Below are 25,983 nucleotides of genomic sequence, written 5' to 3'. Positions count from 1 at the left end.
CAGTTGATTAGCTTGAATTATTCAGGAGGCCCTCAGGTAGTGGGACCGGAACCTGTCCTTACTGCATGAGCTGGGTTTTTTTTTTTTTTTTGAGCCTGATGCCTATGCTGGGACACTTTGCTCAGCCTGGGTGAAAGGAGGAGAAAACTGGACCTGCCTCAATTAAATCTACCAGGCTGAGCTGAATCCCCAGGGGAGTCCTTGCCCTGGAGGAGATGGGAATGGGGGTTGATTGGGGGGAGGGGAGGAGGTGGAACCAGAGGAGGGAGGACAGGGGAATACATGGCTGATATGTAAAATTAAATTAATTATAAAATTTTTAAAAATGAAGTGCTTCTCCCATCAAAGTGCTAAAAGAAAAAAAAATCTGTTTTGCAAGCTTTGCTGACTCTGATGTCTGCCCCCACCATGTAACAGGATCCTCCTCAATTCTGATTTTTTTCAATGGAAAAACTTTTACAACTCCCAAACATATTCTGTTACAGGAGTTTATTTAAAAAATTTTTTTGTCTCATTTAAATTGGGATGGTTCACTTCCACTCAAACAAACAAACCTTCCAAATAAGAATAGCAAGACAGAGAAGAAAATATTAATAGCTGGACTTCATATATACTACATGAGTTCTAATAAGTCACCAAAATCATTTATGTGCATCTATTAAAATACACCAACGGACACAGGTGTCATTTATTTGTTGTGAGATTAGCCAGATAAGGATTAGAATTCTGAGATTGGAACAGGCAAACACAATTCTATATTTAGGATCAAACATGTTCATTTCTAACTTCGCTCTCCATTTTCTTTGCTTTTAGCATCTGAAAGTGCTTAATCAATAAAGAATAGCTAGCTGGTGACTCTTTCCAAATGACAAAGGACAGGAGACACTCACAATATTTGATAACAGTCATGAAGTGAAGTGGTAATTTTTTTCAACCAAGTCAAGCGATTCCCTGCTCTAAAGCATCATTTTCAGCATTTTTGTAAGTTTAGGATCTGATTCTTCTGTTCCCAGAAAAAGACGTTCACTAGAAAGAAATGTGCAGCTTAGCTCATATAAATGCTAGCTCATCACCCCCATCCCCCAAAAAACATGCAAACAAACAAACAAACAAAGTCCCACTTATGAAGAAGTGATTTTACAAGTCATGCCTTGAGACAGCAATCATCTCCATGGTGTATCCCAACCCATCTTTCTCTAGGTGGAAGAAACTGACATGCAGAGAGGCTAAACTGCCAAAGACATAACCAAGTATTTCCTATGTGTGCCCACTGTCCTGCCCTTGTTTTGCACTCTGTTCCTCAGACCTGCATTCTAAACCTGTACCTCTGGTTATTTCAGACCTTATACTCATTGGATAGCCTTTGATGTAGCTCAAAAGGGCCTGTTACAGGTCCTAGGAGGAGAAGAACAAAATCAAAGTGACTTTTCACATCTGATAAAGTCTATTTACATTTGAAGAAGGAAGTTTGTCGAAGATCTGTCTACAGAAACCTTAATGAAGAGGCACAGGAGTTAAGGGATACTGAGAAGTTTTCACAGGGGTCTGTGTACATCAGGCCTAGGCTGTGTCATCCATCTTCAACCTAAGGTAACTAGTGGACACATTGCCTGTCACTACTTACACTCCCACATACCTGGAATTTAAGGTGCTACTTTGCTCTCAGGTTTATGGAGCTTCTTCTGACCTTCAAGGAAGGACATAGCATAAGATTGAAATTCATAGTCAAGGCTGTGAATTCAAACCCAATTTCCCATATCTGAAAATTTTAATGGTCAGGAAATTCAAAGAAAAATACATTCATTGTATATAACACATTAGAAGAATTTAGCATGGTACATGATGTGGCAAGACAGTATCAGGGCACATTTGTTGACAGGGTGAAGTGGTTTGTGAGTCTATGGGTGTCTCTGGGTCTTTGTAAAACTGTGACAAGGAAACACAGGTTGGGTTCAGGAGGAAGTAGGATCTCTTCTTCTGAAACAGATATGGTGCTGTTGAGCATTTCATGAAACACATATCTCACTGACTTGTGAAAACCCCACTGTCATAGAGTACTTTCTTAACATCTTTATTACACTGAGTTATCAGGTACAGCAACTTAGAATGGGAAAAATTGATCATAGCCCACAATTCCAGGTAATAGTTCCATTTTTGGAAAATCAAGATAGAAACTCAGCTAATTATATCACATCCACAGCCAAGAGCAGAAATTAACAAATGTACCCATGCTGCCTGTTTGCTTATGCTTATGCTCTAGCTTTTTCACATGTACACAGTACAGGTTGCAGACAATGAAATGATTCTGTCCATTTTAGGGACTATTAACAATTAACAATTAATAAAATCCAACAGAGACCTTCTCAAAGTAAACCTGATCTATATAATTCCACATTGAGGGTCCCTCTTCCCAGGTGACTAGTTAGATTCAGTCTGATAATAAAAACTAAGAATCACCAGGAGGTGGTGGTGCACACCTTTAATCTCAGCACTTGGGAGGCTGATGTAGACGGATCTCTGTGAGTTCAAGGCCAGCCTGGTCTCCAAAGTGAATTGCAGGAATGGCTCCACAGAGAAAGCGTGTCTCAAAACTAAGAATTACATTGCCCCAGCATCACTGACAGGATTTGAGGAGATTTCTGCCTGCATTCAGAGCTGTGGTTCTCAACCTGTGTGGGTTACCACCCCATTGGGTGTCACATATCAGATATACTGCACATCAAATATTTGAATTACGATTCATAACAGTAGCAAAATTAGGACTGGAGACATGGCTCAGAGGTTAAAAGCACTGCTTGCTCTTCCAAAGATCCTGAGTTCTCTTCCCAGTAACCAAATGGTGGCTCACAACCATCTGTAATGATATCTGGTGCCCTCTTCTGGCCTGCAGGGATATGTGCAGACAGAATACTGTATACATAATAAATAAATAAATCTTTTAAAAAAACAGTAGCAAAATTAAAGTTAAGAAACAATGAAACAGTTATGTTTAGGGCTCATCACAACACGAGGAACTACTCTTCATGCTATTTAAAGATTTAAAGGGTCAGAGAATTGGAAAAAAATAACCATTGATCTAGAGTGTCCAGTGGAACCCAAGTGTTTATGTTGCTAACTATGAAGGGGCTTGCAAAGGATTTTCCTAATATCCTTTGCTCTAAGGGAAACTCAGGTTCTGTGTGGAAGACTCCAGCTATCTGGCCACCTTTACTAACCAGTAATAGCAGACCACTTTGAGCTACTGAACAGAGAGTACAACACCCACTACACACATGCTGATGACACAGATTTTAGTCACACTGGGCTCCATGACCATATCACGCTCCTATGAGTGCTTGTTCCTAGACTGTATCAGCCTCTTTCTCAAGCATAACTCTGCCTACCTGTTTCCTGTAGACACTTTACCAGGAAGTTGTTCAACAAGTGTCCTTCTCAGTCATCATTAAGACTATAATGTCTTGTGGCTAAGGAGATAAGGAGATGTAGGTACTTTTTTTTTTATTTTACATCTTTTTTGTATTGTTTTGTTTTTTTCATTTTTCATTATTAAGAAATTTTTTTCTCACCCCACATACTGTCCACAGAGCCCCCATCCTCCCTCTACAAACCCCCATCCCTCTCTCCCAAGCCACTCCACATTCCCACATCCCCCAAATCAAGGTCTCCCATGGGCAGTCAGCAGAGTCCAGAACACTGAGCCTAAGCAAGTCCAACACCCTCCACACTAAACCAAGGCTGTTCAAGGTGTCACACCACAGGCACTGTGTTCCAGAAGCCTGCCCATTGACCAGGGATAGATCCCTATCCCCTGCCTGGGTGCCTCTCAAACAGTTCGAGCCAAACAACCATCTTCTGTATCCATAGGACCTAGTCCAGTCTCTTGGGGGCTCCACAGCCACCAGTCCACAGTTCAAGGGCTTCCACTAGTGTGGCCAGTCACCTCAGTTGCAGGTACTTATGATGAACTTCAGCATATATAAATTTCTATGATATTATTACCTTGTGTACATAAAATTTCAGTAGGAGATAAAGATTCAGTTCTACACAGGCAAAGAACTGGAGAATGTTCAATCAATCAGGGAGAGATCTCTGGCTTTGGATGAAGGGGATACTGAAGGGCTTCCCTTGTATCCCAGCAGAGACTCCTGCAAAGGTCAACTTGACTTCTAGTGTAAGGAAAGCTCATTAGCAGGGAAGCAATGTCAGTTCCCATGACATCTGCAGCTCTTCCCTAGACATTCTATTGTATCCTGGAGAGCCCTGGCATCCTCTGTGATGTCACTATGTTGTGGCAACACCCACTGTCCTTGGGAAATTTATTCAGTGCCTTCACCATTTACTGATGAACATGATGGCATACTGAAGAGTCTAAATTGGAAAGAGAATGGAGAGGGTAGAGAGACCAGAGAGTGACAGAAGAAAGCTGATCTTCAGCCTCCGTGTAAAACATCAAGGAAGAAATGATTGAGAGAATGGTGCAATGAGTTCTGTGCAGGAAAAGGGAAGCTTCCTGGAGGAAATGGGCTTGTGCTGAATCTTCCAGTAATGGGGAACAGAAAGCTGGAGTCTCTGGAAACCAACAGAACTTCCCTGCTTGTCATGCCTCGTGAAATTCAAGGATTTCAGGATATTAATTGTTTTGCCTCAGAAGTCAGGAACTGGTGAGATCAAAGCTTTATGCTGGAAACTCTTGGCTTTCATTCCTTTTGGAGGATAGACATTGGTGAGTGAACATGAGACCAACATTAAAGAGGGAGGGATTAATGAGATGTGCCCATTTCAAGGCAGGACATAATTACTTCAACCACACTGGCTAACCTTAGGTACTTCCAAGCTGCTTTGTGTTCCTGAGTTGTCAGTGAGGTGACTTGTTGAGTCTGGTGACCATGTTCTGCCCTTCTATGTCTTCTCCATCAGTAGATATATGGTTAGTGACCTCTCAAGATATTTGGGGAAACTCTAAATTACTGGGGTGATTATGAACTATTGCAATTATCTGCTGACTTGCAAAACCACAGGATTGCGGACTCTGCAGCCAAGATAAATTCTGAGTCTGCAGCTGTGAATAAGTCTGAAGAGGCTATCTCCTTGGTTACTTGGAGCATGTGTTATGAGGGCAGAGAGAACCAGAGAGCTGAGAAAACCACTTCTCTTTAAATAGAGGAGACAGCATGGGACAAAATAATTTGGGGTGTCAACTAGTCATTAATAAACAAGCTTTCTCAAACATTTGATTAGGACTCAGGGTGGTCTGTCCATCCTCTTTGCCTTGTCATACTGCAAGCTAATTTGTGTTCATTTACCCACAAGGAGCAGCAGGGAGCCACCATCCCACCAAACCTTTCTCACCAAGATGCAGGTGAGCAGAATATGCAGAGACTGACCTGTCAGCTACAGCAATGACCATTGAAAGAAATTAGCAGTGAGATCGCATGATCTTTATCACAGAAGAGATCATGAAGAATAGGTATTCATTCTTTTAAACCATGTGGTTTCAACCTTAGGTCCACTCTGTCATGATTACTTCATTTTATACAAGGTTTTTGTTTCTGGTAGGCTGCATGTTCAGGGTTTGCCTTCAGGGTATGCCAAAATCATGTCTCTGAACTCCACCTAAAGGCAGAACCTCAAATGTGGACAGGAATGACATGAGGACAAAGACTCTTCTGCTTCCTCTAAAAAGAAACAAAAACAGAGCCTGTGGCATGAGTCATACTACTCATGCATTGAGGTAGTAGTAAGTGAGTTCCCAGAATGCATTTGAAGAGATTCTATCAAGTGCTGGCTAGTGTGAGATGTTAGTTGCTGTGAGTTTGAGTTGATTGTTTTGTTACTTGCTTGGAAACGCCTTGTGTGTTTGATTCTCCAAGCAGCAGTAGGAGAGGACTGATCACACGTCTAAAGGTGTGGATACAGGGACTGAGACTGATTCCTGCTCCTTTTGTTCCTCCCTGAGAGGACACACCTGCATGCATTTGTTCAGCATCCAATTGATAGAGTTCTCCCACACTCACTCAGTCTCTCTAAGTATCTCTTTCTCTGTCTCTTTGTCTCTCACACACTTCTATATGTGTTATGTATTTTTTGATGTGTTTGTGCATGTATATCCCAATAGTTCCTGCAATCAGGGATCTGTGGTTGGGCATGAGCAGTTCCCTATCTCACAGTTCCCAGGTGATACCTGGGTGAAAATTGGGAGCACCACTTTGAGCATTATAGTTCTGACAATGTACTTATTTTAATGACACATAGATATACCTTTGAGGATTTTATAAATCTATCATGATGTTTAGTCCCATCCTCAAAACAGTTCATGATGTTATTTTTGTCTCCATTGTCACAGGAACGGTTATAGAGAATTTGTTTTTGAATACAGGAGAAACATCTTCACAGATTCTGGAGGGTACACACCTGTGAAGTAGACACTAAGTAAATTCTTAGCTATTTCAGCAAACATCCTGAGAGAGCTCATGCAGCTCCACCTCCTATCATTTAAACAGCCTGCCTCTGCTGGCCTAGGGTCAGAGTAGCTGTAAGTAAATTGTATGCAACTCTGTGGGTTTGGTCCCGAGTTTTGGCACAAACAATGTAAGTAAATTTGTTGCAACAACTCTGGGGAAAGGTGTCCTGACTACCTGGGGAGTCAGGCAACACCTTGAGCTGCTTAGGACAGCTCTGATGGCTGGAACTGCAAGAAGACAGTTTAGCCCTGGAGGGCAAGATATCCCACTCACCTTGAGCTAATCAGAACAGCAGCTGTTCCCTGAAGGTGTCCTGGATACTTGGAGTTGTTTAACACAGCGCTGATGGCTGGAACGTCAAGGAGACAGATCAGCCCTGGAGAGTGAGTTATCCTGGACACCTCAAGCTGCTCACAACAGCTCTGCCCTGAAGGTGTCCCAGAGACCTGGAGCTGTTGTGCACATCTCTGACAGCTAGAATTGCAAAGAAGCAGCCCAACCCTGGAAGGGACAATTTTCTGACTTATTGGGAAATTCAGGCCTAGAACTGATGGGGGATGACCTCCCTGCAGGATACAACAATCCTGCTCTTCTCCTGGAGAGCTGCTACAGCTGAATTTTGCTCAGGCCCCTCTTAAGGTGGCTCCTAGCAGAGCTTTGCTTCTCTGGCCTAAGATGTTTGTTCTTTTGCTTCACTCTTCAAAAGGGAAAATGCCTGCAGAAATGTAGCTATGTCCTCCGGCTCTGGAAAATAATGTTACCTTTTAGCTTTTTATTGCTCTGCCCACTGAGTGATGTCTCAGCAAAGGTCTTCTGTTCAGCTCCTCCTTGTTCTGCTATTTCAGCTCTCTTGGTTTGTACATGGAGGGATGTCTCAACAATGATCTTCTCTATGCCAGTGAATAAAGAGTTCACAGGCAAAACTCTTTTGAGAAAGAGATTTATTTGGGAAGGAGGAGTCCAGGAGAGTAGCTGCCTCTACCAGGGTGGAGAAAACAGCCTTTTCTTCTAACTGACCAGGCAGGCAGATTACACAAGAAGTTTTGGGGGTGGAGTCAACCAGGGGTTGACTTCGGGCCCAGGGTTCTACTGTCCTACTCTGTGTTTGGTTGGTTTCACAAGTCAGTTGGCCAGGGGCACAGATGGCTCTGATCTGACTGAGCCAAACTGTGTTTGTTTCTGCCCTGATCTGAGTCTTCATTCCCTAGTTCTGGCCTCCAGGGTCAGGATGGGTTTCTTTAGCCAGCCCCTTGTCCCTAAAATAGCAGGTTTAATAAATGCCAGAAGTTCCCAGTGCTTAGGACACAGGATGTGGCACCCCTGATGTCCAGTAGTCTAGAATATACCAAGAATTTCTGTGATACTTGAGGCCTATGTTTATGGAATTCTTTACCTCTAGGTCCAGGACCTACCACCAGCCAAATCCTTTCTATGAAAAGCTCAAGATGGAACATAAGCAGGTCATGTCACACATGCAGAGCTTGAAGATTGAGAACACCAAAGTCTCAGAGAAATTAAATGGTCTGGCCGAGGAGTCAGTCTTTCATTGTTAAGTGCCTGTTGTTCAGGGGACCACAACATTGTGCAATGGCCTTCTCTGGCTTTCCTTGTTGCTGTACTGCAGAGTCTGAAGCTCTGGTTCCAGCCCTTCTGCCTCTTAGCAAGCTACTTTAGCAAGTAGTGCTTTGTCTTATGCATCTCATTCTCAGCTTTGCCAATAGTGAAAGAGACTGTTAGCTAATCCCAACCCCATTTTGTCATACTTTATAGCTCCAGAACGACTATTTTTAACCTTCCTAATGCCATGACCATTGAAGTACAATTCCTCATGTTGTGGCATAACACCATAAAATTATTTTTCTTGCTACTTCATAATTGGAAACACTATTGTTATCAATCATAATGTAAATATCTGTTATGCAGAGTATCTGAGATGCCTCCCCTGTGAAAGAGTAACTCCATCCCTAAATGAGTCATGACATTTAGAAGTCCAGTTTGCAACACGAGATAGGTATGTTGCATGGTCTTGGGCAGGGGTCTATTGCCATAGGACTGCTACACCACTAGTGTCTCCTACTCTCACTCAGAGAGGATTTGTCCTCTACTTGCTGATGTTTCCCATTTTCAGACGTGTTGGCATGTACCTTTACTTGCTGAACCATCTACTGGTCCCTAACTTCTTAAATGTATACCTTTATACCAATAGACTTTGACTTCCCTCTTGCAACACCTTTTTTTTGTAGATTCCAATGTTCTGTTATTTTTGCACATTTCAAGAATGTTATGCTCTATTCCTACCACCATTTTTGTGTAAGAACTTTGGAATCCACTCCCAATTTCTTTAGCATCTCACTGATTGTTTGGTGTTTTATTTTCTAGTATCCATTTGTTTGTATATTTTCTATAGTTTATTTTTGTTCTATTTTGTATTTTTTTATACTGTGATCTTATAAAAATAATAGTTATTTCAATTACCGTGTTTTTGAGAAGATTTGTTTTGCATAAACCCATTTTGCTTTGCATAAAACCATTTTGAAAAATAATTGCTTAGGCTGCTCTTAAAAATACATTCTGCTACTGTTCCACTGAAAGTTCTGTAAATGTTAAATCAGTCCATTTATTTGTATATAGGTTGTTCACAGGTTTGCTTTTGTTTTGATAACTGATATAATCATGTATTAAATTCACCCAAAATATTGTTGAGTTCTGTCTGTTAGCTCATATTTAGTAGTGTGTGCTTTATAAAATTGGGAACATCAATGTCACAAGAACATACGTTTATGGACTCTTGTTGAAATTCTCACTTTATCAATATGTAGTGACTTTCATTTTCTCATTCACTAGTTTAACTTTAAAGTGTACATTGTGGACTATCAGTATGGTTAAACTTGTTTGTTTCCACATGTGATTTTCTGCCTAATACTTTGGCACTGAAGTTCATTGGTTGCAGGTACCAAATAGCTCTATGTAGTAGAATATTACTTTAAGGTGTACTGCTTTTGTTTATGTTGAATTTTTTAGCTCTGTGAAGCTATGTTACTGTGCCTGTGTAAAACACCTGATGATTTAATAAAGAAACAGGCCAATAGCAAGAAAGGAGAAATGATAGGTGGGGCTGGCAGGCTTACAGTATATATAGAAGGAGAAAACTGGGTGGAAAGCTCTAAAATCAAAGAGTCAGAGTAGAAGGAAGGCTCCAGGAGCCAGGCATCCAGCTACACAGCAAGCACAAATTAGAAGTAAAATTTACAGAATTTAGAGAATAAGAAAAGACAGAGGAAAAAGATAAAAGGGTTAATTTAAGAAAAGCTGGTTGGAAATTAAGCCAAACTAAGGGCTGGGAACTCATAAGTAAGAATAAGCCTCTGTGTATGATTTACTTGGGAGCTGGGTGGATGGCTGTCAAAGAGCAATAACCTCCAATAACAGCTCTCTTTCATTTATGTGGTCTATTTTGTCAGGCTATTTCTTCTAATTGGAATGTGAGACACTTAAAACTCAGAATTATCTCAAGTTGTAAAATTATTACTGTCATTTTCTTATATGTCCTTTACTATATGTTTTAAGTTTTAAAGATAGTTTTTACTTAAATATTTTTAGTCTAATGGTGTATTTGGACTCTCTCACATACATTTATACTCAATCTTCCCAGTTCTCTTCTTCTTGCTTTGGTTTTGGGAATGCTTTCATCTAACTTATTATTTTTGTCTGTTTTTATTGGATACATTTATAGGATTCATTGCAATCTTTGTCTTTAGCTACCTTAAATGTACCAAAGATGAATACATTCTGAATGTAAATTTTTTTTATATTATTCAATACCACAATTTTTTAATGAATAGGGTTTTAAAAATAGCACTACTCAATTTCACCCAAAGAGAAAATGACATGATTGTAGACTATGATAGGCAAAACTGAAGGATGTTAGATAATTTAAGCTGCCTTATCCAAGCTTCTAAAATTCTAGTTGTGTCCATATTCTACAAAGCCTTTTGATAGTACTGCATAATTTATTTGTGGCATAATGACATTATAAGTTACCCAAACTATTGATAGTATTTGAACGACCAATGTAATAGTAAAACTTACCCTAAAAGTTTCTCTTTTAATCACCAATAACCTCATATGACAAATTATTGTAATTCTCAGTGATTTTTAAAAAATTAATTTATTCATAATAGACATACAGCCTCAGGTGGAAAATATTAACATTTAAAAGGGGTAAAGTAACAAAGTCCTGAGTAAATAATGGGCACAAGAGTGGGGTTATTTCCATTCTCCTGATATGAGAAGTAGATTATATGGACCATGTCTTAATGTTCAACAATCTACTGGGATAAAAAATGATGCCTTCAATAATGCTTGGTTTACTATATTAAAGGTAGAAGGAAAAATACTTACAAGTCACAGAGAGACTTGTGTTTTCAGGAGTAGAAAAATGAGGATATAAAGTGAGGTCATGATTGGGTGGGGTTGATTTGCCATGGGGCTATTGTGACAGACTGTGAGATCAATATTGTTGCCTGGCAACCCAAGTGGGATTTTCTCTGCCCATATCATGGGACCCACAAGCAGGGAGCAGCTGAGATGCAGTGTTTCCTTAGGACACTTTATTATGCAAAATATGTGTACCATACAGACTTTATTGTGCACAAAGTGGGAGGTGATTCCAATCAGGCCAAGGCAAAATCCTTCGACATTACCCTTGTACCTGGCACTATTACTTAATAAAGGGTACCTAATCCCACTGAATACTGCCTGAGCAAAAGATGTTCAGAGTCTTTTCTGGAAGAATGTCACATTAACTAAGAAGTAAACTATGGAATAAGAAATAAAAGCCTCAGAATTATCTTCCCGGGAAACAGTTATTCTATTGTTACCTTCTTTCTGCAAGGTTTTAAGCCATTTCTTATACTAGATTGAGGTTAAAGTGGGAGTTGCTTTTCTCTGAGATAGGTGCCCAACTTAACCTATCTGATGCACTCTAAAACACTAGATGAATGGGGACAGTACCATCTATGAAAATTGAGGGCATTGTGTGTCACTTTTGAACTTGTGGTCTAAAGACAGGTGAGGTTCCTGCCACACTGTTCAAGCTAGGATGTTATTGTTACTTATTGAGAAGCCTTAGTCTCTGACTCTAGGCCAAGTGTTAATAATATATATATATATACTCTGATGCTTCTGGACCTTGTTACTGCTAATAATGAGGTTACATTAATTTTTCAATATTTATAGTTACTGTAAATTGTGGAGGTGCCATTGACACTAGAAGAGTGACTCTGGTCTTAGAATCAAGTGAGTAAACCTGTGTTAATTCTATGGAAATTCTATGCTGAAACTGAATTATCTTAGTAATACATTCAGTTTTTTCTTTGGTTTCATGTGAGAGATTGCAAGTAATGGAGGTAATTCTTCTGGACATCCAAGGTGATTTAAGATCTGTGGATCTGGTGGACAGTGTACATTCCCAAAGCATGCAGGGCTCTTGAATTCTTGACCAAACAGAAAGAGAAAAATAGTCTTACAGTTATAATAGTTGTTGTACTTAGCAGGAAAACAAAAATTATCACACGAGGTGTCTATAAATGGAGCTTAGGTAAGAAGAGAAGTTGCCTGGGCTTTCTTTCTTCACACTTGATAGAAAATGGAGATACAAATTCTACAGAGCCTCACTCAGTGTCCCTAGCTGTTCTTTGGTTCTTTAAACTAAACCATTCCACATATACAGAGAACCCAACATATCCAGGTTGTTCTCTCTTCCCATGAAGTAAGAAGAATACTGGTATTTCTCCTTGTGTTTGTTTTTGTTTGGCCATTGAGATTATAATATGATTATGTTATTTCCCCTTGATTTGTGGACTCACAAACATTTCATTTATGTTTTATGTTCTATCCATTTGATAAAGTTTTAACAATATGAGTACCCAAACAGGAGCTAAATAATCCAACAATTGCTGTGCCAATTTGCATGATAAAAAACCCAGGAGGCTGCAATCCTACATAACAATCTAGCAGAAACTCAGGGATGTTGGGCACGGGAGAAATTGTCTTTCCAATGGAATAGGACAATATGTTACCTGATATAGTTCCTTTTTTTAGATTGCATTGTACTATATTAAATCCTCTTTCCATGTGTAAACAATACCACATATATTCCTTTGTTTACACATTCAGGGCTTCTTCTATCAGTAATTTTTTTATAAAATCTAAATCATTTATAAGCACATACATTTCTAATATCATAAATATTATCTTCCTAGTTTTCTGTTCTAGCTGCTTTTCCTTTCTCCTTCCTTGATTCTTCTCTCCTATCTACTTTCCTCATCCACTTTTTATCCTTTATCTTTTATTATTACTCACTATACTCATATTCAATTTATTTTCCTTTATATACTTTTCTTTCTTTTAACTTTATTTCCTCCTTCCTTCCTTTATTCTTTCATTCTTCCTTCCCTCTTTTCTTCCTTTCTTTCATTTTTCTTCTATGAAATGTCCTTATTTACAAGAGCTGAAGATTTAGTTCACAGACTAACCTCACGTCAGAAAAAATTACTACAAGTGAACCTCATACACATTATGAATAGGAGATGGTGGAAAAATTGTACCTTGCTTTGCTTGCTGGCATCTGGTTTTGCTAGTGGATTTGTGGTATCAATGAGCAGAAGGCAGTGTCTTTTCTCTGGGTGAACATTACTAGGAGATGTCTATGCTATAATGGAATGTTGTTTCAAATCAGTGAAATAAGAATAGCTTCCTTTGTCCACTTTTCCTTGCTTTTGTGCCTTATCAGCGAAGATGCACCTTGAAATAATTCTTTTTTAACTTTGATGGCATTAAACACCAACATGCTAAAAATCCCATACGGGTCTTTCAGGGTCAAAATTTAAAAAGTCTTCCATCCATGCTCTTCCATACATAGAGATACTGTCTATTTAAGATATTGTATGATCACAGGTGCAATAATAAGGAGCATAAGGCCTACTTATAATCTAAGATTGGTTTGAACTCAGAGAGATCATGAATTGGCAAAGAAGATAACATTCTACATACTATAGAAATGAAGCCAATCTTCAAAAGATTCAGAAGACATAACAGAGTGATTCTTATGTGTAGTAGGTATAGGATACCATATCTACTATTAGCATTATCCAAGTTTAAAATAGGAACAAAATTGGGGTTTTTGGTGAAAGCCACATAAAACCACAAGGTTCAAGAGTAGCTGAAGTTATAGCAGGTTATAGTCCAGTGATGAGAAGAGACATACCTACCTTTCTCATGGTAATTATTTATTCTTTTGAGAGAAGAGGTAAGACTGTTGGCTCAAAAGGTTAAAATTAGATTCTCAGAGATTTGAATTATATAACAAGCTACTTCTTATACCTTACAGCTTGTCCTCATGAATAAAGAAGATTTGTCAGCAACAAAAGGGATTCTGAGACCAGTTTAGTAAAGAGGGAGGATCTAACGTCTCCAGTCATGATGTAAAGCAAAGGATAACCAGACTACAACCCACAGCTCCAGAGAAGCAAGCTAAGAAAAAAGACCTTAAGAGAGACACATAGAGAGTCCTGCAAAGAAGAAATAGATGAGATCTACATGAGCAAACTGGTATTAACGGGGGTAATGGAGGGCAAGGAATGGGGAATGTGAGAGCAAGGAAAGAGATACTATGATAAATGAAGACATCATGGGAATATGGAGAAACAGGGTGCTAGGAAATTTCTCAGGAACCCACAAGGATGATCTCAACTTAGAGTACTGGCAATAGTCAAGAGGGTGCCTGAGCTGGCCTACTCAGTGATTGGATGGCTAAATACTCTAACAATCATCAAAGAACCTTCATCCAGTAAATCATGGAAGCAGATGAACAGATCCACAGCCAGGTGCCAGGCCAATTTCCAGGTGTCTAATTGATGAAAGAGACAAGGAATTCTATGACCATGATGGAAAAAAGGTCAGAGACAACTAGCCAAAGTAGTGGAAATGCATGAACTGTGGTCCAATAGCTGAGGAGACCCCATGGTACTGGACTAGGCCCTCTTGAAAGGTGAGACAGTTGTTTAGTTTGAATTGTTTAGGGAGAACCCAGGCAGTGGGATCAGGACTTGTCCCTAGTGCATTAGCCAGCTTTTTGGAGCCTAGTTCCTATGGTGACACACTTTGAGAAGCCTTGGTGCAGGGAGGAGGGGCTTGGACCTGCTTCAACTGAATGTACCAGGCTCTGCTGACTCCCCATAGGAGACCTTGCCTTGGAGGAGGTAGGAATGGGGATGGGTTGGGTTGAAGGCTGGGAGGTAGGAGAAGGGAGGACAGGGAAATCTGTGGTTGGTATGTAAAATGAATAGAAATTTTCTCAATAAAAAAAAAATCTTAGTGCCATTACACTATCTGACATCTCTGGAAAATTCCCTTACAGGGCAATGCTTCAATATGATGTGCCAAATGAATAACTGATGGGGAAAGGAAGATGCACGGAACTTCAAATTATATATACATATACATATATATGTATATATACATATATATATATATAATGAAGCTATGATATAAGATAAACAACTGATTGCTGATTATCCTACTTAATTACATTTCTACCAGACACATGAAAATATCTCTTTGAATACACACATTAAGTATTGAATGTTTCTTATAATCTTTTCTGTTAAGCATTTTAAAATTAACATTGTTGTGTTGACAAAACAGCACACATTGGGAGTAGATTATCTACTCTTGGACTTGTACACTGGAGGTAGACACATGAGGATCATGAGTTCAAATGTATCCTTCAATCATTACTGAAATCTATGCCAGGTTTAATATAAACAACACTAACTCAAGGGAATTTGTGAAAACATGAAATCAAAACCAAACACCACAACCCACTACACTTTTCACAGAACATCTTACTTGGAAAGTATGATCATACACTGCCTGACATTTAAATAAACAATGGACTAGTAAGATGATGGATTTTTCATTTTATGTATTACAGTAGAAAAATATATATCACTAAGTAAAAACACAATGGAAGATGAACAAAAGCCACAGAAGGAATATAAAGACCACAAAAGTAAATTTAACTAAAATGAATTTGCCACACATATAGCACACTTTGGCATCTTCCTCAAATGTTTCAAAATAGAAACAGGAATGCATTGATCTCACCCATCAGTCTTGACTAAACATAGCAACTAATTTACTTTTTTCAAGGCTATGATGAAAAGAAAATGAAATAAGATCTTTTTCTTTAACCTGAAGACAACTGTGACGTCTAAAATCTGTACCAAATTGTTTACATGAATAAAATTTTTCTTGTGCATGAGTTTGTCCCTATTTCCTGATTTTAGCATGATATAAATAGGCTTTAAAATATTTTCATGGCTAGAGACATGGTTGAGCAGTTAAGGAAAGTTCATTCCCAGGAATAAGACTTGATTTTGACAACTTCTTTTAGTCCTTGCTACAAGAAGATTCAAGAGCCTAACATTTTCAGAAACTACCATGCAAATTCACATACCCTCAAAACATGTACTGACATCACATTATTAAAACTGAAAAAACTCTTTAAAAACAATTTTTTCACTAATCAATCTTTTTCATTTGTAAGCATGCATTCCTATAACACACCTGTGTCTCAATACCTATTGAGACATTTAAAGGTTTACAGAGATTTTCTTCATTGTGAATTGGTTCATGTAACAGAAAGCAAGCATGTGTGCTTGAAGTCAGAGAAATCCTTCTCAGTTGGCAGTATAATTTGTGAAGGTTTAGGAAATGCTGTTCTGCTGAGGAAATATGTCACTGGGGGTATGCTTTGATCAATTACATCCACACATCATTTTCAGTTCCCACTCACTGCTTCATACTGCCAGCTAAGTATGTGAGCTCTCAATTTAGCTGCCATGTCTGACACTTGATGCCATGCCACTTACATGTTGATCCTGGGGCCAAATAAAACTCATTAAGTTAACATAGACATTACATAACAAGAACAGAAAAGGAACTAATACAAATCCATAAAGTTTTACAACTGAATTAGTTATTTCATGTAATTAAAGAGGAGTTTAAAATCTAAAAATACTACATTATTATTTAAATTCATAGTGGAAGTGTTTAGCTCTGGAAGGAAACGTTCCCTGAGTATCAAAGGTTAGGCTATACCTATAGTTGAGAGTGGAAGGTATCCTGGATATACACAATTGAGAGGGGAAAAATATCCTGGCTGTTGGTTGTCAGGCTCTACCTGAAGCTGTGCAGGAAAGGTTTCCAGGATACCCACAGCTCTCAAAAAAAAAAAAAGAAAGAAAAGCTGTGAAAGGAAACTAGATACCTAAAGCTGTGAGGAGATAGGAATACTGGCTGTCAGAAAGTTAGGCTAGTCCTGAACATTTGTCCCAGTGTGGGATGGTTCACCTGAAGGATATGGCAAACCTGCTCCTCTCCAAAAAATAACCATTACAGCTTAGCTGTGCTACACTCAGCTAAGAGAGATTTCCAGCAGAGATGGCCTTTGCCACTCAGCTCCACTCCCTGAAGAGAATTTTCCTGCAGAAGTGTCCATTATTTCTCTGTTCCACTCCACTAGCGAGTTTCCCAGCAGAGATGTCAATTGCTTCTCTGCTCAACTCCACTAGGGAGTTTCCCAGCAGAGATTCTGCACTGCTCTGGCAAAATATCTTCACCCAAATCTAACTCAAGAGATTTATATAGGGGAGAGGAATCCAGAATAGTGGCTGCCTGTATCAGTGTGAAATAGGACAATCTGCCAGCTGAACAGACACATGACTTATATGGGGCTTCATAGTGGTGGGGATTTCCAGGGAAAAGAGCTAGAGGATAGGTATTGGTTGGATTTCAGGCTCAAGCTCAGAAATTGGGAGGCTTTCATGGGCAGTGATTGGTTGGTTTTGTGTTCAGGGATTGGTTGGGTTTTCTGCTCATAGATTGGATGGCTTTGTGCTCAGTTGGTCAGAGATAGAGTGTATTTCTTTGGATCTCGTTTCAGTACCAAATTGAATGTTTTTCACTGGCTCTGGCTTTAATTTCCAGATGTGTTTCTTTGGCTGACCTTTTACCCTATACAGAGGACTTCATAAACTAATAAATTCATTTATTCCATGGTTTTACAGGTGCAAATATTGTGAAAATAACAGCATGATACATGAAAAGATTGCTGACACTGTCAAATTGTTTTTTACGGAAAGAACACCATTGTGTAACTGAATGCAAGTGTTTTGGATAAGGATCTTGCCAAATACTTTATAATAATAAGCCCTCAGTATATTTTGCAGGTACTTAAAGACTACTGTAATATGCAAAGACTTTAAAAGATTGACTGCACAGAAAAAGGTATATTCGTGTATAAAGAGCAAAATTGTATGACACTGACTATATTTTTAGGGTTTCTCTGCAGTATGACTTTTTCTAATAATTTCAAAGACTACTGATACATACAAAGGCTTTATCACACAGATTACATTCATAGGGTTTCTCTCCAGTAGGTGTTGTTTCATGCATTTGAAGAGTACTGTGTGTGAAGAAAGTCCTTGCCACATTGATTAAATTCATGGGGTTTCTCTCTAGTATGTGATTTTCATGCATTTGAAGATGACTGTGATGACGAAAAGCTTTACCAAGTTAATTATGGTCATAGTCTTTTGCTCCAGCATGTCTTCTTGAATGTATTTTAAGAGTAGTGTGATGAGCATAGACTTTACCACATTGATTACATTCATTGGGTTTCTCTCCAGGATGTCTTCTTTTATGTATTTGAAGAGTTCTGTGATGAGCATAGGACTTAAAACATTGATTACATTCATAGTTTATCTCCAGTATGTCTTCTTTTATGCATTTGAAGAGTTTGGTGATATGCAAAGGCTTTACCACACTGATTACATTCATAGGATTTCTCTCCTGTATGTATTCTTTTATGATTTTGAAGATTATCATGTCGTTCAAAGGCTTTACCACATTGATTACATTCATAGGGTTTCTCTCCAGTATGTGTTCTTTTATGCCTTTGAAGATTATTGTGATATGCAAAGGCTTTAACACACTGATTACATTGAAATTGTTTCTTTCCCATAGGTGCACTTTCATGCCTTTGAAGATGACTCTCATGTACAACGGTTTTACCACATTCAGTATATATGAAAGGTTTCTTCTCTCCAGTTTGACTTATTTCATGCCTGCAAGCACATGTAAAATCTTTACATAATCATTACACTGTTGACTCTTTATATCTATATGAATTAAATTTAAATTTGGTCTAATTGTAAAGAGGAATCAGTTCTTAAGATTTCATCATTGTTTTTATACCCATGTTTTATTTAAACAGTCCTAGTACTCATAGGGCTTCTCTGTAGTGTGATTTTGTTAATATATTAACAATGAAGATAGAAAATCAATTACTTGTATACTTTAATCATATTCAACAAGTATACTCAATGTGGAGACTGCTACATATCTTCTGATTTTATAAGAATGAGGTATCTTATGTCTTCCTTATTCCTATGCTCACATGGCTTGTTTTCATAAGGACATGTGATATAGCTAGTCAAGGAAGAATAGCAGACAATAGATTTCCCCATTGAATTCTGTTTGACTTTCTGTCCTCATAGACTTGTGGTATAGGGATTAACGTTTCTCCTTGACAACATCCCTTGACTTTTGACTCTAACTGCCCCACTCACTAAACAGCACAGTCACAACAAGTATATGAGTTACACTAGCTTTACTATGTACTATTTGCTTAATAGAAAGCTTTGACAATATACTCATCACCTCTTCACTGTGTGTAACTTTTGTAATATGAATGTTATGAAATAAAAAGACTGACAGTTCTACAGCATAGTTCTCATGGTGTTATGATTTTAATGGTGATATCTTTTGGGAAATTGTTTCTTTGACATTGTTCTTAAAAGAATGCGCTGCAAATGCAATTCACCAACCTGAAATTGAGGTTTATGATGTTGTGAGAATTTTAATAATCATCAATGCACTTTAAGTGGTACTTATTTACACTGTTGCTTTTGTTTAAAATTTCCAGGACACAATATAATTTCTTCACAGGCATTTTTATCAGCTTGCACAAGAAAATTACCTTGCATGTCTTCTAGAATTTTGAAAATGTTCTTCAATATTATGATTTTCCCAACTGTATCCTAAAATAGAGTACCATAAAATTTATATTAGCCGGGCGGTGGTGGCGCACGCCTTTAATCCCAGCACTCGGGAGGCAGAGCCAGGCGGATCTCTGTAAGTTCGAGGCCAGCCTGGACTACCAAGTGAGTCCCAGGAAAGGCGCAAAGCTACACAGAGAAACCCTGTCTCGAAAAACCAAAAAAAAAAAAAAATTTATATTATTGAAAGCATTGTAAAATTTATGTTACTATCTTCAGTGAATCTTAGAAACATGCCTGATTTATTTACCTCCCTCTTCTTTCTCAATCAAATTACACAGGAACATTCAAAACCAAGAAACGGTTGTCCGCCTATTTTAAAATGTGAAGGAAAATACACTGTCTTACCTATAGTAGTGATGTTCCTGTAGGTCTCAATCATCACCTCTTTGTAGAATTCTTCTGGGAAGGATCCAGTCAAGTCCACTCTTCCAAAGTGAAGTTGACATGCACATCATCATAGGTCACTGCATTCTAAAACAATCCATTCATGTGAACAACAGAAAGCATGATACTGACAACATTGTAAATGTATAATTCTTTGATAGTATATTCATACAATTCTGGTGCTCACTATCTTACTCCATTACATAGTTGTTATAATGTAATCACTAAGTCACTTTAGAAGAAAACTGAAGAGGGTGTTCACCTCTCTCAATTCTGTACCCTTTTAAAAAGAAATCACCTTGCAAGAAAAATGCCAATTAACAAACATACACAGACAAGTAAACAAAACAACAATACAGAGTACACATGAGAGAAATTGTATGAACTAACTACAAAGAAGAAATAAGATAGACAAGTGTATAATCAGGTCCAAGTCAGATAGAACCTAGATGAGCAATTGTCCTTGTGTTAAGATGGAAGATTAACATTGGGTATATGCACAAAAGAGGTATAACTGGATCTTGAGGTAGATTGACTCCCAATTATCTGAGGATATTGTGGGGCATTTACCTAACCACCCCCACAGTTCCCCAGAGTTTTCTTGAGTGCAAGCAGCAGGAAATATTAGATAGAAGGATTTATTGTGGAGAATATCGCGGAGATAAACAAATAGAAAATAAAGGATAGCCTCGAGAGGGCCTGGAACCTATTCCAATGGGCCCTGACCATCTCCACCCCAGGGCCTCTACAGAGATGCCAAGCGGTGGAGCAAAAGACCTCCTCCCCCAGCACAACCAAGTGCAGACCATCCCAGACACCTGCACCTAGGCCCGTGGTCCAATCATCCTCTATTCGGACCTGCTGGGTAAAGCCACGAGGAACCCGAGAATGGGCTCTCACAGGTCCCCCCTTCCTAATATATAAAAAAATAACCATTAATGGCCTACAGCAATCTCCACAGCTGCCATACCTCCCAGCATGGGAGTAGAGGATAACATAGATGGCATCTCTCCTTTGAATTAGGTCCAAGGTGACTACAGCAGTCTTAGATGCCTCAAGCCCCTTCCAAACCAAAAACTCCTAAGGCTACTACAAACTTAAAGAATCCCTTAGCCTCATCACCACCAACAACAGGTTAACATAAACATTGCTACACATAGTCACAATTCTCCCAATCCTACAACCCAAAGCAAACTCTCAACAGAAGCACTTGAATTAGCACATATGGCGCTAAACACAGTCAACAATTTTCTCCATCTTACAACTTCAACTCAATCATCCAAATTTTCTTGCCAACAGAACATAGGATAAACTTCAATGCATCCACATCAAACCCAAACATTCCTCAACTCCACAAAACCAGGGTGCATCAATATCAATAGGGCAAATACAATCTCTGCAAACATAACTCAACCCCACAACTCCTCCTCTTCTCTATAACTTTTTAAACAAAATCTCAAACCTAGTTAGAAGAACCCAAACTCACACAACTCCCACAAACCCATATTGAAAAGCAATCTTCTCAGTCCAACAATCAACTCTTTGAAAACTTAGCAAAACATCCAAAAGCAGTTTCCCAATAAAACTCTCTACACCCCAAAAGTAGTCTCTTAGTATACCCCACCTGCACTTCTCACCAACAAAAACATGACATCAATCCACTCAAACAACCCTTGAAATCAGACTAAGGAATATTAACTCTTCCCCCTTTCTTTATAATTTAAGCAAAATCTCAAGCCTAGCCAGAAAACCCAAACCCTTCCATTCAAACAGTTCCATTTGTAACACAAAACCAGTCCCAGAAAACAGTTTCTGGGTCATTACTGTAAGTAAACTCAAAATTGTCCCATTGCAATGAAATCTATTGTTCAGTTCATTAAGTCCTAGAATTCAAATGATACTAGCCTTCCAAATATGAAGAAATCCATAACCAAAATCTTCTTGTAATTTTATCTCATTTTAAGTTCAAAAAGTTCAAACAAGAAATAAATTCTAGTATCAGGCTTTCACTTTCAAATATGAAGAGACGTTTTTCAACCAAAACTTTTTGCTGTTAACAATTTTTGTTCAATCAAGCATCTCTGCAACTTTTTTCCTCAAGCCAGAGACCATTTTAGGTACAGTAATATTCTAAACCGCACCGTTTTTGATATTAGCTCAGGTTTTTCTGTGTTGCGTCGATTTTCCACGGATCTCAGCTGCGGATGCCTTGTTGTGCTGGTTCTGGCGTCCGCCATTCTTAGCTTCTTAGCGGCTTTTGGAGCTTTTGAAAACTGCTCAGACTTCCTGCTTTGCAGTCTGCTAGGACACTAACTTCTGTATCTCAGGTTTTTTTCATCATATACATTAAGCATAGACTCACACTTAACATTTACACTTTTTTACAAACTCACATATAACCTTTTGCCTTGCAAAGCATTTAGACTCACATTAAACATTTACACTTTTTTACAAACTCACATATAACGTATTAACATCTACTTATTTACACTCCTTAAGGAAACTATAGAACTACTTTAGCAAATATATTTCTTATTACTCCCTATGTGTTTCTTATGTTCATTCCATCTTATTTCTTATTTAAACTTACATTTACAACTAGTGTCTTCACTTCTTACAAGCTTATTACTACATGTCTTAAGACTACCTTAGATATTTCTTGCAAGCTTATATTCTTAAAGGAACTCTAGATCTATTTTACAAACATATATAGGGCTACCAATAGCATATATTTAACCTATCAAACACCTAAAATTTCTTAACACAGAGATCTAACAAGAGAATAATTTCTACAAACTTACATATCTTATTTATCTTTTTCTATTTCTTACTTTTAATTATCATCACTATCTCTAATAGAAAGATCCTTAACTAGACAGGAAGTACGTACATTATTTCTAAAGTTGAGAGTTTATAGTCAGCTTTGCTATAAAGCACTGGGATTTAGTGAGTGTTGTTGTTATGGAATTGTGATAGTTGTTGCTAGGTGACTGTAACATTCTCAGGATGAAGCCATACCCCCAAAGTTGGAAGTTCTCTCAGCCATTCTGGATCGGCAGAGACGCACTGCCAGCAGTAAACGGTTTTTAACTAGAGGCTGTCCCTTCATCCAAATTCATAGTAGTTCCCCTAAGTGCTTCAATTTAGACAAATGTTTCTATTACAGCAGAACTTTTGGTTCGTTCTACCGAAAAACTTCACGCTGAGGGTGAAATTACCGTATTTAGCTACTGCAAGGTCTTTGCCAAATAATGCACAGCTATTAGGTGATATAAAGTATTTTTCTAAAGGAGCTAGTAAAGCCAAAAGCGGCACAGCTCCGAACTCTGTTTCCTCACTGTTTGCATTAACCAGTGACAAAACCTCAGAAACACTAATCGAGCCACTTTCATTGTGGTTCCTTTGTAGGAACGTCATTGGTGCTGACCTTTCTTAGTTCCACACTCCTTAGGAAACGCTCCGGTAACCACCGAGCTTCATTCTCCTCTTGTGAAAAAACACAAACATGTCCTCGATCCCATATTAGCACAGGATCGGGACCCTTCCATAATCCCGAGCAGGGATCTTTCCATTTCCCATTACCCTCAGCTAAAGGACCAGGAAGATTGGAGTGAGCTCTAATATGGCCCACAAAGCATGGCAGCTTTCTTTTGTGAATAGCATCTTGAATTTATTGAAACATTTTGACTTGGTTGTTAGTTTAAATATTTTCACCAAAACTGTTACTATTCAAAGGAGTCAAGAACATAGATGTTCTTTCATGAAACATATCCTTCATTAGCTTACTCCTGGTGTTATTAGCAGCTGTAATATTTAGGATTGATTTCTTATAAGGAACTTTCAGGTGAAGCAACTCTTTTGTAAGACAGCTAGATTTTCTGAAGTTTGTTTCCCATCTATAAAGCAGTCATTTCTTTTTGAATGTCTGTTTCTTATCCCCTTAATTAGATTTGCAAAGGAATCACTCATTGCAGGCTGTTTGTTCAAGAGGTAAATGATTTTTAATTTCACTTAAGTTTCTTCATATCTAAGACAAGTTCAGTGTATAAACTGCTCTCTTGCTTTTGTAAGGATTTTAAAGTGGCTTGTTTGCTCTTATAGGTAGCTTTTTGTCATCCAACTACGGTAAAAAGTTTGCACAGCTATTAGGGTAAATAAGGCATTTTACCAATGGAGCCCCAAACCGCGAAGCACCTAGTTCCGTATCCTTTCATTTTTTCATTGGAACTGATACTTAAACTCTTAGATGATTTTCCTCCTTATTCTTTTTAAAGGCTATATTTTAAGTTTATCATGAACGTATTTTCGAGCTGACAAAAGTGTTTCAGGGCAATGTTGCCATCTTTAGCAGAAAAACTACCTTTCCCAGAATGTATTTCCCTTATATCAGTCCATAATATCAGTCCCTTATATCACATCCCTTTTATCAGTCATTTCCCATAGTTCTTTTTGGGTCTGAGAGTCAACTTGTTCTCTTTTACCAGACTTGCTTACAAATTCTTGCCCAGGAGGTTTGAACGAAGTTTTTTGCTTTTGCAACGGGAGATTTGAACAAGCATTTTACATTTTCAGCTTTGGCACGTGGGGAGATTTCTATTCTCTCCTCAACTGGCTTTAACAGGTGTTTCTCCTTCATCAGACAGTGGCCCCAAATCAGAACCACACCTGCCTAGTTAGCCGGCATTGAGGTGGACAATTTCCGATAGCAACTTTCCTAGGGGCTTGTGTTCGCCTTAGCCAGTCAGTGAAAAACAAGATCATGTACAACAACTTTTCCATAGCTCTTTCAGAGATTTTCTCCCACTGACTTTATTCTCATTTTGCTTGTTCCTTCCTTCCCCAGATGCAGAGCTTCAGTTATCGGTCTGCAGCTCTGTTCCTCTGCTAGCTGCTTTTGGAGGTAGGAGCTTTCTTTTCTCCCCCCAAATCTGCCTCAAATTCTAGCAGCTTTTTCAGGTCATGCATTTTCTGGGGAGGATTCTGTCCCTTCTGTTTCTTCAGAGTCTTTCTCCCAGACAGTTCCCAGTTTGGTCTCAGTTTATCCCCTCTACCCCAGAAACAGTTTCCGACACTACAGTGGCTGCTTTCCCTGCTACTGAAGGTAGGGGCTTTTTGTCGGTTTGTTTTACAGGTCTGTGTGGTTTGCGTACAGACTGAAAACCTAACAAGGGAGGTTTTTGCCATCTCTACACTCCCATTAGGACAGATGTTTTGCCTCATCAGGCCTTCACCTGGCCCAGTCCCCCAGTGGGTTGCATTTGTTTGTCTGGGTGCTCAAGGACAGAGCTTATGTCAGAGGCAATCACCCCTTAGGGCTACACTCCCTCATCTCACGGGAGTCAGTTGAAACAAAGCTTTTCTCAAAGAGGTGCTTTCTCTGACAGAAAAGAAAGCTTTAGTCCTGGATAGTTCTGTTCTGCCCTGGCTGGGCTCTTTCCCCAGACAGCGTTCTGACTCAGCAGCACAACTGCTTCAGACACAGTTCAGCTTTACTGTTTTCCCAGAAAGATCCTTTCTCTGATAGGAAAGCTTTTTTCTCAGATTTTTTTCAGCTGTGGACCTATCAACCCGGGACTTGTAGGAAAGCAGACAACTGTGCTGTTCCCACTGGCTTTAGTTTTGGTTGTTTATTAGCAATCTTCCCCTGGGTCCTGCACCTTCCTGCCTCAGCTCTGTGCTCCAGGAAGTTTGCAACTGCAGGAACCCTAGTATCCCCGAAATGCACCCCAACTCAGAGACGATGGCCAGTCGCCTCTGGGTTTTTGGTCAGAAGCAAGGATACAATGCTAACAGTTTGCATTGCTTCAGGGAATCTTTGCATTAGGACGATTAGGAGCACCCTTTCATTCTGAAATGCTCACTCAAAACCCTTGACGCCTCAGCTCGGCTGTAACTGAAAAGCTTGGCTTTTTTGCTTTTCTCAGGTAAAGTTTCTGGCCCTTTTGGGCTCT

The 25,983-nt window shown here is 38.9% G+C and overlaps 3 long non-coding RNA genes across 4 annotated transcripts; 1 reads left to right on the top strand and 2 right to left on the bottom strand.

The window, feature by feature from the left end:
* Nucleotides 1–275: 275 nt before the first annotated feature.
* On the bottom strand, nucleotides 276–4,226 carry LOC131901167 (uncharacterized). 2 transcript variants are annotated; one of them, XR_009376409.1, is made up of 4 exons: nucleotides 4,000–4,226; nucleotides 3,384–3,464; nucleotides 1,637–1,687; nucleotides 276–1,026 (listed from the first exon to the last, which is right to left on the bottom strand). It is a non-coding gene; the product is annotated as an uncharacterized LOC131901167 (long non-coding RNA). The 2 variants fall into 2 exon arrangements; XR_009376410.1 differs by lacking the exons at nucleotides 276–1,026; nucleotides 1,637–1,687 and adding an exon at nucleotides 1,782–1,977.
* A 72-nt stretch (nucleotides 4,227–4,298) lies between these two features.
* On the top strand, nucleotides 4,299–15,783 carry LOC131901164 (uncharacterized). The gene is made up of 3 exons (XR_009376407.1): nucleotides 4,299–4,723; nucleotides 13,852–14,072; nucleotides 14,881–15,783. It is a non-coding gene; the product is annotated as an uncharacterized LOC131901164 (long non-coding RNA).
* A 2,122-nt stretch (nucleotides 15,784–17,905) lies between these two features.
* LOC131901165 (uncharacterized) lies at nucleotides 17,906–23,004 on the bottom strand. Its single transcript, XR_009376408.1, has 4 exons — nucleotides 22,923–23,004; nucleotides 19,994–20,119; nucleotides 19,567–19,627; nucleotides 17,906–18,652 (listed from the first exon to the last, which is right to left on the bottom strand). It is a non-coding gene; the product is annotated as an uncharacterized LOC131901165 (long non-coding RNA).
* Nucleotides 23,005–25,983: the final 2,979 nt, after the last annotated feature.

The sequence above is a fragment of the Peromyscus eremicus genome, unplaced genomic scaffold (genome assembly GCF_949786415.1).
Source record: "Peromyscus eremicus unplaced genomic scaffold, PerEre_H2_v1 PerEre#2#chrX_unloc_4, whole genome shotgun sequence".
Classification (NCBI taxonomy): Eukaryota; Metazoa; Chordata; class Mammalia; order Rodentia; family Cricetidae; genus Peromyscus; species Peromyscus eremicus.
The sequence above is the reverse complement of the archived record's forward strand: the minus strand, read 5'-3'. Positions and strand labels throughout refer to the sequence as shown.